This window comes from Miniopterus natalensis, chromosome 10 (assembly GCF_054644295.1).
Source record: "Miniopterus natalensis isolate mMinNat1 chromosome 10, mMinNat1.hap1, whole genome shotgun sequence".
NCBI lineage: Eukaryota > Metazoa > Chordata > Mammalia > Chiroptera > Miniopteridae > Miniopterus > Miniopterus natalensis.
In genome coordinates this window covers 52,879,064-52,897,010 of record NC_142090.1, presented here as the reverse complement: position 1 = coordinate 52,897,010, position 17,947 = coordinate 52,879,064, and the positions used below count along the sequence as shown (strand labels likewise).

Below are 17,947 nucleotides of genomic sequence, written 5' to 3'. Positions count from 1 at the left end.
AGATTATCTGTTTATTTGCCTATAACAGCACAAATGTTCTGCTTAAATCAACTTTTAAGTTATCTCTAATTTTATTACATAGTAAGGAATCCAACAAAAGCATATTGTATAAATGCATATAAGATAATATATTCTATGTTTCTCAAAATATTGTAATGCATAATAGTCTATATTTATAAAAATGTACAGTAAAACTAGAATTGAAAATAAATATGAGAAAAGTACTACTTAAGAATCTGCATTACTGTAGTTTTTATTGACTTAAATAAGATTTATATTATTTAAGAAGGTTAATGCTTAGCTAATGAATCTTGTTTGCTTACTCTTTGGTCTTCACCAAATTATATATTTTTTTCCAAATGAGATAATATTAAGTCTTTAGCTCAGATTTTTAAAAAATTTATCTTTATTGTTGAAAGTATTACAGATGTCCCTCTTTTTCTCCCATTGATTTGAATTGTCTTTATTTTGTTTTCTAAATTATTTTTACTATTTATTCAAATATGAAATAATGTATGATTAACCTTACAAAGCATTTTAGTAAAAAAATATTTAAAGCACTTTTAATTTTATACTTGAGAAGATTCAGTTATTTAAAATTTATGTTTACTTTTTTTATATGGCATATTTTCTTTACTTGTGAAAAAAACAAAAAAGCTTTTGTTAAAGTGAAATCCGGTTACTGGCTAGGAGCGCCATGAAATTACTGCTTAGCTGGGTTGCCAGTGTGAGTCTTTCATCATCAGTAGTGAAAAATGTTAATGACATCATAGCATTACGAACAAATCAACAGAGCATGTTAGAGTTTCAACTGATTCTCAAATAAATCAGCTATTCTTTAGCAGAGTCAGAGCCTAAATAATGAATTATTTCAAAGTACCTTAAATCCCATTAGTGATTACAAATTGTACTTTGTTTGGTGGAACAAGGGTGAAATGTTTGTCAAATTCAGTGTCTGCCTCCCATAATACCTTTTTCCTTCCTGCACTACATTTTCTTATGCAAGGTATTGAGGTAGTGTAAAGAAACTTAATTTAGTGGAGCACCTATTCATTTATTGTTAGTCGTTTAATTTATATTGAATTCTAAGAATGAACTTGTTTATTTTTACAGGGTACTTAAAGTGTCCAGATACTTAAAATAACCAGTTGGACTGAACAAATATATCTCAGAAGTTAAGAATTTTTCTTGGAAGAAGGTAACATATTTTAAAATATGCATGTTTTTATATTAATAAGATTTTGTGGAAATTTTTCTATGCTAGTAAACTTCTTTGGTATATAATTTAGAAGGTAAATTTTAAAAATTAAGGGCACTTGTTTTTACTTATATAGCCTTCTATTCTTTGGAATGATTTGGAAAATGAGAGAGCTCTAGCATTTAAAAAAACAGTTTGTGGGGAAGCCAACATTGCCACTTAGAAATATGAAGATCTTGATTCCTACTATTTTTTTAAAAATTTTCATACTTAGTAATTAGACTGGTTTTGCCATGTTCCCCAGGAACCACAGAACAGAGGTAGTTGGTGTGTGGGCAGATTGCCATCCAGAACGATCCTTTGGCTAGCCTGTTGCTTCTACATTTCCTGAACCAAATATGGTTACTATCAACTAGAATCCATTCAAAGGCTTGAGTGCCAAGCACAGAGGGAGGAGTCTGTTTTTAAGGCATTATGCTATCTTAATTTTGAACTAAAATTTAAGAGTGAAATATTACCCTTAAAATAAAATACTGTTAGAAAATCTAAATGTACATGTATTATTGTTTACCTTCTTTAACTATAATTGCTCCTCAAGATCCATTTCATTGTAAGAAGTAGGAAGAAAATTTAGCAACATTAGGCCTACCATTCTACTGTGTTATATGTATTGTTCTGTATTAGAAATAATTGCTATTAGAAGAAATGAACAAAAGAGTTAAAACATATATGTAAATTTCCTGGCCAGTGTGGCTCTGTTAGTTGAGCGTCATCCAATCTCTCATCATTGTTTCTCTCTCCCTCTCCTTCTCCCTTCTTCTCTCTCTAAAATCAATAAAAACATATTTAATGACTTCTTTTTAACATTTCCTGTACTGCAAGACTGCTGGTGATGAACTTCTTTATGTCATACTCATTTCTGAAAAATATTTTTGCTGGGTAGAGAATTCAAGTTGGCAGGTTTTTTTTCGGTCACTACCTTCAGGATTCTGCTCCACTGATAGCTTGCATTGTTCCTGTCATAAAACTGTCAGTCTTATTTTTGTTCTTCTATACATAATGTGTTAGTTCTTTTTCCTCTGACTGTTTTTAAGATTTTTCTCTTTATTATTGGTTGTTAAACAATCTGATTATAATGCATCTTGGGGTAGTTTTCTTTTTGTTTATTGTGTTTAAGATATGTTGAACTTCTTGGATCTGTGCATTTATAGTTATAATCAAATTTAGAATGTTTTTTTAGCTGTTATTGCTTCTATTTTTCATTAGCAAAATTTAATTTTTTTATTTTTAATTAAATTTATTGGGGTGCCTGGGCAAGCCTGGATTGATCTAGGATCCAGGAGATTGTGGTTCAATTTCTGGGCAGGGGGCTTGCAGGAGGCAGCAGATCAATGGTGACTCCCTCATCATTGATGTTTCTATCTCTCTCTCTCCCTCTCTCTCCCTTCCTCTCTCTGAAATCACTAAAAAGATATATTTAAAAAAATATTGGGGTGACTTTGATTAACAGGATCGTATAAGTTTCAAGTGTACATTTCTATGATACAAAGTCTGTATATTGCCTATGTGCCCACCACCCAAAGTCAAACCATCTTCTGAAACCATATATTAGATCTCCTACAACCCCCACCACCCTACCACCCCCTTCCCTCTGGTAACCACCACATTGTTGTCTGTGTCCATGAGTTTGTTTTATAACCCACATATGAGTGAAGTCATGAGGTTCTTAGCTTTTTCTATCTGGTTTATTTCACTTAGCCTATATTTTCAAGGTCCATCCATGTTGTAACAAATTCAGCTGTTATTTCTTAATATTTTTCTGTTTCACCCTTCTAACTTCTCTCCTTTGTGGATTCCAACTACACATATATTAGATTGCTTGACATTTTCCACAGCTCACTGATTTATTTATTTAAATACTGATCTTTGATTTTTTCCTGTTTCCATGGGATATGCATACATGCATATAAATTCTTTGGTTAATCTCTCCCCACCCATCCACCTCCCCTCTGAGATTCATCAGTCTGTTGCATGCTTCTATGTCACTGAATCTATTCGTTCATAAGTTTATTATGTTCTTTAGATTCCACATATTAGTGAGATCATGTGATATTTGTCTTTCTCTGCCTGGCTTATTTTGCTTAACATAACATTCTGCAGGTCCCTTCATATTGTTCCAAAGAGATCCTTCTTCTTTACAGTTGCATAATATGGTGTAAATGTACCACAACTTTTTTATCCACTCATCTACTGATGGACACTTGGGCTGTTTCCAGATCTTAGCTATTGTAAATTGTGCTGCCAGATAGATATCTGGACCTATACAAAGAAATGAGGATCATCAAAAAGGGAAAATAAGTGGAGATATATGTAATTTTTTTTTTCTTATTTTTAAAATCTCTCTAAAAGATAATTGACTCTTCAGAGCAAAAATATTAACCATGTGTTGTGGAGTTTATAATATAATAGAAGTCCAATACATTAAAATAGTAGTGCAAAGGCGGAGAGGGGGGAATGGGAGAATACTGTTGTAAGTTTCTTATACTATATGTGAAGTGGTAAATATTAAAGACAGACTGTGTTAAGTTAAAGATGTATATTATATGTATACTATAAATCCTAAAGCAACTGCTATTTTCAAAAAAGAGTTAAACTAATAAACAAAAAAGGAATTAAGAAGCACCCTATAATATTCAATCCAGCAGAAGACAGAAAAAATATACTTATAATCGAATATAAAACAAAAAGCCAGATGGTAGATGTAAACACAACCATATCATCACATTAAGTATAAAATAAACTGATGAGCAAAGTAGATCCAGAGACACAGAGGCATGGAACAGACTGAGGAATCTCAGAGGGAAGGCAGAGGTGGGGGACTGTGGACACAGACAATAGAATAGGGAAGGCCTGGAGCTGGATTGAAGAAGGGGTGGAGGGGATTAATGAGGGGGGAGGGGACATCTTTAATACTTTCAACAATAAAGATAAATTTTTAAAAAATATTTTAAAAAAACATATACTTAAACATCTAAGATTAGACTATGGGATTGGTAAGGAAAAAAATTAAAATATATATTTTTCTTTTATGGTCCTTTAAGTGGAAAAAATTTTTTAACAATTTTATTTTGATTTCAGTAAAACTAAAGAGTTCCTAGTTTTACTGGGTCACTTGGATTGAATTAATTATTCCTATTTAATGTGAACAAATGCATTTTTATCTCTTTTTTATATTTAGTATCAAGTAAAAAAGATTTTTAATGAAAACTATATTATAATTGCTATATGCAAACATCATTTACATATGCAAAACATTTATCACCTAAGGTGAAAATTCACTGATTTGGGATGTACTTTGAAACTGTTAAATTTAACATCAAGTCAGTAAAGATTTTAAAAATTTTACTGGGATATATCTTATACCTTTAGTATTGGTAGAGCAATAAAGATTTCAAAATATGACTTTTATATTGCCTGTTCTCTAATACATACATATACATATGTACATACATACAAACATATAATACATATGTATTCCTTATTGAGGTAGATTAATTTTTAGCTTTCCACAATACTAATTTCCTGGATGCCATTTTTTTATTAGCACATCATGCACACAAATATTAAAGGTATGCTTTTTTTTTTAGCAAATAAAAACCTGATTTTCCAATTACAATTGCCTCATAGGGCATCAATAAAGAAGGCATAGTTCACAAAGTGAATTTCCAGATATTAATTAAATACTTTCAAATTTATGAGGTCAAAATCATCCATAGACTTGTTTTCAATGTCTTTGCCATCATTGCCTTTTTTTTCCTTTTTTAAATTTATTTTATTGTTGACAGTATTACAGATGTCCTCCCTTTTCTCCCCTTTACCCTCCTTACCCCATCTCCCTTCCCTCACCAGCTTTTCACCTGTCTATTGTCTGTGTCCATGGGCTGTGCATACATGCTTACAAGTTCTTTAGTCAATCTCTTCCCACCCTTCTTCCCACCTTCCCTCTGAGATCTGTCAATCTGTTTCATGTTTCCATGTCTGTGCTCTTATCTTGTTCGTCAATTTATTTTGTTCCCTGGATTCCACGTATAAGTGAGATCATGTGATATTTTTCTTTCTCAGACTGGCTTATTTCATTTAGCACAACACTCTCCAGATCCATCCATACTGTCCCAAAGGGTAAGAGATCCTTCTTTTTTACAGCTACATAGTATTCCATGGTGTAAATGTCCCACAGCTTTTTTATCCACTCATCTACTGATGGGCACTTGGGCTGTTTCCAGATCTTAGCTATTGTAAATAGTGCTGCTATGAACATAGGGGTGCATATATTCTTTCTGATTGGTGTTTCTGGTTTCTTAGGATATATTCTTAGAAGTGGGATCACTGGGTGAAATGACAGTTCTATTTTTAAGTTTTAAGGGACCTCCATACTGTTTTCCATAGTGGCTGCACCAGTCTGCATTCCCACCAGCAGTGTACTAGGGTTCCCCTTTCTCCACACCCTCGCCAACACTTGTTTGTTGATTTGTTGATGGAGCCATTCTGATAGGTGTGAAGTGATACCTCATTGTGGTTTTAATTTGCATCTCTCTGATGATTAGTGACCTTGAGCATTTTTTCATATGTCTCTTGGCCATCTGTATGTCCTCTTGGGAGAAGTGTCTATTCACGTCCTTTCCTTATTTTTTAATTGAAATGTTTATCTCCCTCTTGTTGTATGAGTTCTTAGCATACTTTGGAAATTAACCCCTTATCAGATTATCACTGGCAAATATGTTCTTTCAAACCATGGGCTGGGGGTTGAGAAAATAGGGAGATTTTGGTTACAGGGCCCAAACTTTCAGTTACAAGATGAGTAAGTTCTGGGGATCTAATAATGTTCAGCATGCTGACTTCAGTTAACAATACCATATCGTATACTAGAAAGTTGCTAAGTGAATAAATAGATCTTAAATATTCTCATCACAGAGACATACAAATGGTAATTATGTGAGGTGATGGATGTGTCAACTAACTTTATTGTGGTCATCATTTCGGAATACTACATACATATCAAGTCATTAGGTTGTACACCTTAAACTTACACAATGTTTTATGTTAATTATACCTCAGTAAAGCTAGAAAAAAGGTTGAGGAACCAATTCATTCAGGGGTATTTTTTCAAAAGCTTTCTGTTGGGGATGCATGAATATGAGATGTGATTCCTTCCCTCAATATCTGGCAGTTTAATTGAAGATGTACTTTTCTTACCATTTTAAGAACTTATCATTAACTTCTGGTTTATGTAGAGTATACCAGGTATTATGATAAAATATTGATAAAATAGAATTAAAAATAAGTGTCCATATGATCAAAAGAATGTCATTATGGGAGCAATAGAGTAAAATTTTTAATAACCTATATTAAGTAGTAAGATGGCAATGTGCCCACTTCTCTGTCTTTACTTAGCCTTCATATAACTCCCATGAGAAGACCATAGGAATTAAATTTCTTTAATTTTGATGATAAATATAAACTAACTAATATAAAACTGGCCACAGCACATGAATAGGGAATTACAGCAAACCAAGCTGTAATGTGCAGCACACCTTTGAAAGGACATTAAAACTTACTAGTAGGGAACTGCCAACCAGAGCAGTAATGAGACACCATTTTTCTTCCAACAGCTTGGTAAAAGTCAAAAAGACAAAAGTTGGTTGGTGTTTTCTAGGGTGCCCAGAAGTGTGCACACTCCTTGCTGGAGGGAATCCAAATGGCCATGAATTCATGAAAACTAATCAAGAAATATCTACTAAAATAAAAATGCATATATTTTAATAAAATAACAACTAATAAACAACTGAGACAAATAAAAAATGACAAGTAAATACCTGGCCACCATGAGTATCCAAATGTTCACTGTGGTTTTTATCCATACTATTGAATATGACATGTTAACTAACAGAGCGGATCATCTAGGCATTCAACTAGAGGTTTATTTATGATGTATGTTTCATGAAAAACACATTTTGCTAAACAACATTTATATTGTGATACTGTTTGTTAACAGGTAATATAAAATTCCATTTATATTATATATGTGCATATATGTTTTCATGATGAGAAGAAAGATGTGGAAGAAGCTGCTGTTGACCTTAGAAACCTAAGGCATGAGGAAAGGGTTTAATATAGGGAGTTTAATTTAAATATTTTCCCTTATGTAGCTTCTTATATTTTCACTAGTTGAGGTAAACACATATTATGTTTGAAAATATTAATTATAATAAATAATGTACATATTCTAGAAAATGAGATGAATGTACTTGAAATAATTTTTAGATGACTAATTGTTTGTAATTTATAGACCAGTGGCTATTCCTCCTCCATTCATATAGGTAATCAAGTTGATAATATTACTTGTAAAATTAAGATATTTTAAACCAAAATATATTTATTTTGTGTTTTTTTAATCTGTTAATTAATTTGTTACCTTTCATCCCACCTACTTGGTAGATAGGTTGGAATAGGTATTATTGTCACACTTTATAAATTGCTTACTCTAGTTCATGCACCAAATATAAGAAATACTATTGATTAATGTTCACAAGGAAGCCATGATCGACTTATATAAGTCACAAGGCAACTGGGAGAAAGCAACTCTAACTCCCCTGAGATTTTCTTTCAAGAAACCGAAGAGCTGCTAGCCCGGCTCTGAATTGGTAATGATGTCAGTCCATTGCCAGGGTACCACAAGTAAACCAGCTAAGATGAGGCTTCACAGCAATAACTGGGCCAGATGTTTGAATTCTGATTACATTCGAGATGGGAACATTCAAAAATATGTGCTTTAATTATAGACATGGAAATAATTATTTCTCTGCCTCATCCATCACCCTGCCAAGGCTGAGATTTGGGTAACTACTGCTTTGTCCAATCCATTCATAAACAGACATTCCACAATTTTGCTAGAACTGTTTTCAAATTGCTACTTGTATATTGTGTGCCTCAAGAAATACATAAATGAATATTCCCATATGTACATTAATATATTTACCAATTAGGTTTCTACTAGTGGGTCCACATGAAAACCTTTCAGGGAACCAGGAAAGATATTTTTATTTTTTACAATATAAATAACTTATAAAATATGCACTAAGCATTGACTTTTAAAATATATCAAAGAGCCTTTGAATGTTACAGCAAATTATAATTTTCTAAGAGAAAGAAATGCAAGTCAGTATCACTTTTTTACACTTTTATTGACACATTCTTGCAATTACCAAACCCTGTGGACCATAAAGTCACTACTGGTTACCTTCTGTGATAAAGTTTCTTGAGGAGAAATTAGGAATAGGTTTTGGTTGATTCTAATTTGTGTGTTTAATACTTCCTACACGTTTTTACATGATACTGCCTTCAGTTAAATAAACTATTGAGCATTGCCTTCATTTTTCCCAGTACAGGTTTTCTCTTAAATATTTTAAGATTTATTTATTCAGATGATTAAAGTGGACCCAAGGTTTTCTCAAAGGAATCGCTGCATATTACAGTTGCAATAATTTTTTTGATCAGCCATTCAGTATACTTCAGTCTGAATAAATTATTTTAAATAGATCAATTAAATTAGCCATAATTTATAGCAGCAATTTTAAAATCAAATCTTAGTTAAAACCTTGTATCACAGTAAGCACATATTCTCCCTTCCCATCTTACCTTTAAATTAAGCACCGGAAACTAGGCAGCATTTAATATTTATCATGCTTATCTCCACAGCTGCAGTGGCACTCAAAGGTGACTCAGAATGGCAAGACAAGTTCTTTGTAAAGAGTTGAAAATAAAGGGAAATGACGATTGATTCTCCTTTGCTTGTTGAGTGGTTGGAGGTAGATAAGCGGATTTGTAGTGAGGTCATCAGTCACAATCGGATGGTAATTTGAAAATGAATTAGCTTAGAAGTAGCAATTTCTGCTCCATGGGTTTCAGTGAAAAAGTCTGCCTAATTCTGTAAGAGACCTCATAAACTGGCAGAGCTCAATGCCTACCTAATGTGCCATTATGCGCTGGGCACACTTCAGTGATTACAGCACAGCTGCGGCTGCCTTTGGCTGGATATTTCTTGGGCTCTTGCACCACAGGTGCTCCACACGATTATTTTGCCCAAAGGAGTAAACTCTTTAGGAAATTAAAACGGACGAGAGGCTTTACTTCCTAAGAAGCTTTACACTTTTAAACTGAAGAATGAATAGTGTCAGATGTCAGTAATGTCAGCCTGGAAACAAATAAAGACTAAACAGTTTACGAGAAGGAAATTATCCTCTATTAATACCAGGGTCACACTTAAGATGTTTAAAATTTTATAACGTAAGACTACCTGCCTTTGTAACTTGACAGAACATGGGAATATAAATTCCAAGTTGTAAATATTCACTGTTTTAAAGATTATGGTTTCATATTAAAATTTAAGGGATAGTATTAACTAATTATTTACATTTTTAGCTATTCTTATAGGCCTAGCAAATCAGTTGGCATGAAGAATTAAAAAAAAAAAATTGGTCAAATGAATTTACAAAAAATTTTAAATTTGAAATACTCTACTAATAACCCTTAGATTCTTATGTTCCATAGGTTTCTTTACTGTTGCTTGCAAATATGTGCAGAAACAATGAATAAGATATTAAGAGCAGATAAAATAATTTGAAATTCAAACCTAGATGGTCTAAATTAATTCAATATGCTTTATACTTTTCTACAGAGGAATGAATATTGGTAATATTTATCTGAAAAATTTTATTTCATAACCCCTTAAATTTGATATGATGTATAATGAGATGGTATGAACAACATTCTGGGGTAATGCAACACAAAGAAAGGAATTCATTGAAAATAATTGATGATTAATTCCTTGGCACAAGTCTGAATGATAAATAACATGGTTAAATTCTTTCAAGTCTTTATTTTTTTCCTTTATTTAAGATAGATGAAGTGTTTATGGGAAATAACCAAGTTTATCAGCAATATCACAACTTAATCCTGCTGCCTGACCTGTTCTAGGTAAAAGGAATACAATATAAAAATTAGCCAAACAATACTCTTTAGATTTTGAGGGCAAAGAAAAGTGTTTCTTATCCCAAATTATTCCTCTATCTACTCATGTAAAATCTTTCCAAGAAGAGACATTTATCTAAATCACAGTTAGATGTTATTATCTAAATGAAATACTCTTAGTAGAAATAACATACTAACTTGAAGAAGTTTAGTTTATGTAACAAGGATGGTGAAAGTCCCGTTTAATACTTTCAAAAAAATATGTTCAGATTTCAAACAGGTAATTCACTTTTAAAAAGCGCTTTATTCAAAAGAGACCTGTTACGGAGGTGAGGAGACGCACCATGCCATTCAGAAAAAGAAAAGCAAAACTCACTGAGACCATTAGGAAAAAGAAGGAATTGAAAGGCCATCACCTGAAGAAGGGTGAGGCTTTGGTTGTGCTAATCCACCTGGGGAGAACTCAGAATACTCTGGCTCCTTACACACAGATTAGATAAATAAGAAGAATAACTTTTTGGTTTATAGAACAATCTAAAAATGAGCTGTCTTGAAGTTATCACAAAGGTAACCCTTCTTCCAGTAGTACTGAGTTCAGAGAAGAGATCCTTGAATTCTGGGTTAGCCAGGGACACAAGTGTATTTTTTAATATTGTGTGACCTTATTATTTTCATTTATAAAATTAATGGGTTGCACAGTCTCTTATGTCCTGTTTTTAAATGAAAAATTTTACATCATAGGCACTATTTATTGGGTATATTGGGTCAACTGATCTATGATTCAAAAAAATAAATAATTTTAAAGTAAAATTTAGCTTAAATTACTTAAAATTATATAAATAACATAAACATTTTGTAATATTACATTTTTTAAATGATCAAGATTGAAAAGATGGAAGCATCATTGCTTGAATCACAAGAAAATCAGACTCCACTCTGTGCTTGTGTGTGGAGGGGGTGATGATTCTCAAAGATACTGGAATGCAGAAAGTAACTTTCATTTCTATTTTTCTAAACCCAGCATTGATCCGTTATTATCATTTTTATATATTGTCATAAGTTTGATGTAATTAATCAAGTTAAAAACTCACTCTCACCGTCTTATAATAACTTTCTATTCAAAGCACAACACAAAGACACAATCTGAGCCTGAAGATAGTACAACGAAACTGTTGTGGACAATGAACATTTGAAATACTCTGTGTAGTTGATTCATGATGGCACACAGGACAGAACACCAGAGTACTAGTTTTTCCTGACTTGCCTCCATTTAATGCACATAACCAGAAACTCTGGAAATTTTACTTTTGGCCTACTTTTCCAGGTAGAAATACATATATAAGGATTCATATAAATTTAAGAAAATCTTATAAAAATTTAGTAAATTGGATGAAGATTTGTATTACTTAAAAAGTAAGAACTTCTGTTAAAATGGTGACTGGAGTTGGCAGTTCCTCAAAATCCATTCATAGAAAGACTTCTCGAAGACATGTGCTTTTGAAATTATGGAAAAATGGAAAAGAAATACTTCACATTCCACTCAACTGTAATATCATCTTAAGAGAAAGACAATAATAATAACAACAAATACAACAAGCAGGTCAAGAGTTTCAAAAGCCAATTTAGCTAGGAAATTGCAAAGAAGAACATAAAGGAATGAGACCTGGTAGGAGAGGAATACTTTTGAAGTGATATATTTGGCAGAATGATTTTAAAAATACATCTTATGAGTAGAGTTTGGATTAAGAGAATGATAAAAGAAAAGAGATGATGTTGCACAGGAAAACCAAAACATATGGTACTTTTCAGCTTTAAAAATGCTATGATTCTAGACAGATGATTTGGAATGAAAAATTAAAAGAACATGGAAAATTTAGTTATTCACAATAAAGTTAGGTAATAGAAACTTTATTGAGGTTTTATTTTCATTGAGAGATAAAAAAAAACTTGATTGGGGATAACTGAGATGAGCAGGACGTAAGATGATACCTACGTAGTTGGGGTCAGTCTTTTTTTTTTTTTAATGTCTTTATTGGTTTTTTTTAGAGAGAGAGGAAGAGAGAAGGAGAGAGAGAGAAAAATTGATGAGAGAGAGTAACATTAATTAGCTGCTTCTTGCTTGCCCCATACGGGAGGTCAGGCCCAAAACCCGGCCATGTGCCCTGACCAGGAATCCGGGGACCTCTTGGTGCATGGTATGACACTCAAACAAGTGATCCGCACCAGCCTGGCTGAGGTCAGTCATTTTTTAATGAAATTATCCCATTAATTTCAGTATGTTCTAAGTTAAATACATAAGAAACTTCTTTCTTCTAGTATGTGTGTTATAGAAAATAAATATATTTTCCAAAAATTGCATAAGTATGCATACTACATGTAAATTATTTTAAATATTAAATATAGATTACTGATGACATGAATGGCATCAAATATTAAGATTCTTAAAAATATATTATTATTTTAATCTTAAATGACACAAATGTAGCTCCTTGCATTTAAAAAGTCAAAACATACAAAACAGTGAGGAACCTAAAACAGTAGAACATAGCATTAGGAATAAGAGCTCTGGGACAGGGGGAGCATGGGGATGAGGTTCAAAAGTTGCTCAATATTGAATTCTGATTATTTAAATTCTAGCTGCTAGTTTAATAAACTTTGTTCAAATTCTCCAAGCCCTGTTTGTATAAAATGAGGAAAAAACAATAGTTTCTGTATCACAGAGCTATTCTGAGGACAGATGGGTTAAAGCACTATTTTTGCAAGAAACGTTAGCTATCGTTATCTCATAAAATGAGAATCCCATCAAGCTAAAGGTAGTAAATTAGAGAGTTTAGAATACCCTTTTCTCTCTCCTAGAGATGCATATTTACTATTTATTCTTTAACCAGTCTATTATTTTAGATAAAACTCTTTCTGAATTTCTTGAATGATTATTTTTTTTTAATGAAAGGCATTACATATCAAAATGAAATTCTAAGCCCAGTCCTTCCTTTATCTGCAACCCTCTCTATCTGTCCCACATTCCTTCCCTGCCCGGCACTGAATTCAATGAGACTTCAAGATGTGAATAAAAGAGTTTGATTTGGATGAATGTCAAACCAGAGCCACCACTGCTACATCGAGATACCTGATATTTATTTCCTTTTTCCTCCCTTAAAATAACAAATACACAGCTCTGCATTTTTTTTTCAGCTGAGTTGGGGGGAAAAGGTGAATTAAATTTTTTTAACCAAGTTTAACATGCCAAGATATTCAACTGAATTAGAATTATTATAATTTATGCATATTTATCGAGGGCTATGCTTTTGATAATGTAAATAGCTATCTTTTTACCTTCCCAACAAGTTGTCTGATACCAAAGAAAATATTCTTTTATATGCACCTTCTTTTATGAGACTATCTTGACAATTAAAGGAAAACAACAAAACATTTATTGCAATTCTCAGAAAATAAAAAAATAAAGATTTTTATGCTAGCAATCATATGAGCCACTTAAAATTGTTGGCATCACCACCCTTTATATCTTAATATTTAGTTGAAAAGAAATATAACTTTCCTATTAAATGAATTAGGTTTATTACTTGCTCTTGCCATAAGCACATATTTTAGGAGCTCAATTGTGCGTGTGAATGTGTGTATGTATATGCAGCACATTTGGTTCTTAGGTGCCTCTGTTATATCTGTATTGCTTTCATTTCCTGAAAAAGCCTTTAGTAGAGCAAAAGTCAGAATTCTTTAGATTTGCTGTTTGTTTAATGTCTTCCCACAGTTTTTCAGGCACCTGCTATATTTGTCTTCTATACTTAAACAGTAAAGGAAACAGACTCATTACAGAGGGAAATTTGATTTTCTTCTTCGAAACTACCTGGGAACTGTAGATAACAATATATAAAATGGGAGAAAAGAATTTAGGACCACCACAACACAAATAATAAAATAAAATAAAGTTTGGTTACATTGTCAGAACATAAAAGAGTACAAGAGAATAGCAGCATGTGCCCCACCAAAAACACATTGAGACCTTCTGTTTGCCTGTCGGTGTCCACATGGCTTTGATTTTCATCTAATTGCAAGGAAACACAAACATTGGCAAAAGCTTTCCTGGATGTTTGGTGATCCCACTGTGTAAAATAGGTCTTGAATTTTAGTGCCTAAAGAAAACCTCTGTATTTGTTTGTTTGGCTTTTATTCTCAGAAACTTAATAGGCCCATCAATCAAAAAAGAAACATCATTTAGAAAATTGAAAAAGAGTTTTGATAGTGAGATTAAAAAATAAACACACTCTCCTTCCTCATGACCTTTGTTTTTAATAACTTTGAAAAAGCCATTCCATTCATAGGACACAATGTTTTAAGGGGAGCCCCCATTCTGTTTGAATTGCTCAATAGCCTCCAGAATAGGACACTCAGGTTAAAAGGTCAAGAGTTGTTTTAATTTTATATAAGTGCGAGGAAATTAAGCATTTTACCATTTTAAGGTTAGTCATGTACCTAGCATTATCTGCCTCACCTCAAAATTTTGTAGGTTAAGTCCAATTATCTCAGGTGGTGATATTGTCAACAAGGATAGATTTAGTGCTGTGTCTGTTATTTTGTCTGTGTTTCAGTATTTCAGAGACAACCTATTACCTACAAAGGAGCTCCCATAAGGCTGTCAGATGATTTCTCATCAGAAACTCTACAGGCCAGAAAGGAATGGCTTAAAGTATTTGAGGTAATGAAAAGCAAGGATCTGAATCCGAGAATACTCTATCCAGCAACACTATCATTCAGAATAATGAAATGAAGAGCTTCCCAGACAAAAAAAGGCAAAAAGATTTTATCACCACCAAACCAGCATTGCAAGAAATGTTAAAGGGGCTGCTGTAATATCCTAAGAAACCCAAAACACCAATCAAAAAGAACTTATGCACCCCTATGTTCATAGCAGCAGAGCAATTTACAGTAGCTAAGATCTGGGAACAGCCCAAGTGTCCATCAGTAGATGAGTGGATAAAAAAGCTGTGGGACATTTACACCATGGAATACTATGCAGCTGTAAAAAAGAAGGATTTCTTACCCTTTGAGACAGCATAGAGAGAACTGGAGAGTATTATGCTAAGTGAAATAAGCCAAAGAAAGACAAGCACCACATGATCTCACTCATATGTGGAATCTAATGAACAAAATAAACTGATGAACAAAATAGATCCAGAGACATAGAAACATGGAACAGACTGATGAATCTCAGAGGAAAGTCAGGGGGCAGGTGGGGAGAGATTAACCACCCAATTTATATGCATATATGCATAACCCAGGAACACAGGCAATAGTATGGTGAAGGAGGGTGTAGGTGGAGGGGATCAATGAGGGGAAAAAGGGGACATTTGTAATACTTTCAACAATAAAGATAAATTAAAACATTTTAAAAAGAATAAAAATGCAGAATATTAAAGAAAAAATAAAAGACTATTTTTCAGACTTTCCCTGAAACGTAATATTTGAAACCAGGGAAAATATACTTAGAGTATGAAAGGAGAAACTAGTCTTTAACAATCAGAAGATCCAGGTTAAATATTTTCTTAGTAGATGGCCCCTATGCTTTTCCTAATAATCATTGTCAGCCAGCACTTTAGAGCAAACACCTGCTCAAAGCCAGATACACATAGCATTCAAATTACACCTAAATGTAGACTTTACTGTAACTCAATTATCTGATTTCCTTGCATAGTACAAATATCTGGATTTGAAAAAGGAAATAATGCTTATTTTTACAGGTGATATTAATCATACATTTCATTTAAATATTTTGTACTCACTTTTGTATTAATTTACTCTCACACTTTGGAATATAGTCTTCTGTCATATCCCGTCATCGACCAAATTTTCTATATTCTCCTCTAAAATGTTATAATTTTCCTGTAATTATATTTTCATTAATATCACCTTTCTTTGGGCCCTCTCTACCTTTCAGTTAGTGCATTAGAGCACTAAGAAGGAATTAAAATTATTTTAAGCATTTTATGGGATTTTAAGCACAGAAGGATGGCACATAATATTAAAAGTAATAGTTAAGACAGAAAAATGAACAGTTTTGACCAGATTTCATTTGATACATTCATTTAAAATACCAATACACAGTTTAATTCATGCACGGATTTGTATTTGCATGTAACGTGGAAATCAGCATATGTTTCCTGGAATGCTGACACTTGTAATCTTGAGTGTCCTGAGAACAAAGATTTAGTATTCAACTAGGTTTAGAAGCCAAGCTACCCACTGTAATCCAATCCATGACCCCCCCATACACACAATTTTTGAAGATCAGCAATTTGTATTAACCTATTAAATTAATTACACAATTTTACTATTTTATTTACATAATTTTATTTGCTATTTCCAAGATTTATTTTATTTTGGTAATTTATTTTGTTTTTTAAAAGAGATAGAGAGCAACTATTACTATATAGAAATAAAAACACTTTTCCTTTCGGAAACACTGGTTTATAGTTATCTAATGAGTTGAGAAAGCTGCAGAAAAAAAATGAGAGAAGACATTTCCAAACTTTAGGGATGGGAAGATGACAGATGTTTTGGGACGGGAAGACTTAATTGTGTGTGTTAATAGATGGGGAAAGTCAAGAGAGAGCATGACATTTCAAGAACTTGTGAGGATGAGAAATAAGATCATGAAGATGATTATAATGGATAACATCAGTTTAATCACAAACATAAAAATGAGTCTATTTGAAAAGTTTTTTGTGGGGAGCTCTTCTGGAGGTTTGAGAAATGGTGTGGCAAGTTTAAGGAGACTGTAAGTATCTTACAACAACCACAAAAAGAAATGCAGCAAGGGGTCCACTAGGAAATTAGGGAAGCATAAAAGAATTATAAATCAGCTTTGAGAGTCCAGTAATGGGTTAAAAATATGAGTTTACTGTGGAGTTCATTGAAAGTGGTGGATTTATTCCCAAAAAAATGATGATGAGCTGATGGGGGCATGATTAGGGGTGTCTCTATGTGTCACCTTTGGCAATGCCAGGTTGGGGCAGCCAGGGGTCTAGATGATTTTGAATGTTATGAAAAAGATCATTTAAAATGGATAATCAAGAAATTTCACTTCAATATAGCTTTTGGGTAGCAGCTAAATGACAACCTCTGTGTTCTTTTAAATATCCATAGAGATACAAAAGAAAAAGAAAATGGTTCAACACTATTGTAAAGCATTATCATAATAATAGTGGATGTTTATTGAGTTCTTACCATGTCAGCCCAGCATAGACATAAGTATTGACTCAGTTTATCTTTGCAAATATTTTCTTATTATGCATAAATATTCTCCATTTAAGCAAAATACTGGAGGTTGCATAGCTAGTGAACAAGAGTAGGAATTTGGACCTAGAAAGTGGAGCTACAAAGTCTGGTCTTTTACATACCACATTACATTATTTAATATCAAAACTTATGAGAAATTGGTAAGGATTTTGAGTTTGAACAAATTGATAAAAATAGAGTTTGAATAAAAGAAATACAGACTTCTGTTGATTATCCTAAACTGTTTTTCCCTCTTTTCTTGGATAGAGAGTAGGTCAATCCCATCCAACCCTATGCAAGTAGAGCTCATGTGTGATGTGACGTAACTGTCAACAAACCAGATCTTGGCTAGCTTTCACACAGCTGCCATCTGACTTCCTGGGACTAGCGATGAATCGTGTGCATCAGGCTCCTCAGGCTGCCCCCTCT

At 32.9% G+C, this 17,947-nt stretch overlaps 1 protein-coding gene across 8 annotated transcripts in view; it reads left to right on the top strand.

Annotated features, from left to right (window-relative positions):
- The window catches only part of SEMA3A (semaphorin 3A), a 437,330-nt gene that overhangs the window by 139,026 nt on the left and 280,357 nt on the right, over nt 1-17,947 (top strand). For 5 of the 8 annotated variants that reach the window (XM_016219560.2, XM_087821125.1, XM_016219556.2 and 2 more), the window contains exon 5: nt 1,114-1,198. The exons of 2 other annotated variants lie outside the window; for them this stretch is intronic. The gene's annotated coding sequence lies outside the window, so the exon portion shown is untranslated. Of the gene's footprint in view, nt 1-1,113; nt 1,199-14,832; nt 14,940-17,947 lie in introns of all 8 variants that reach the window. One more of the 8 variants, XM_087821123.1, reaches the window with a different exon arrangement.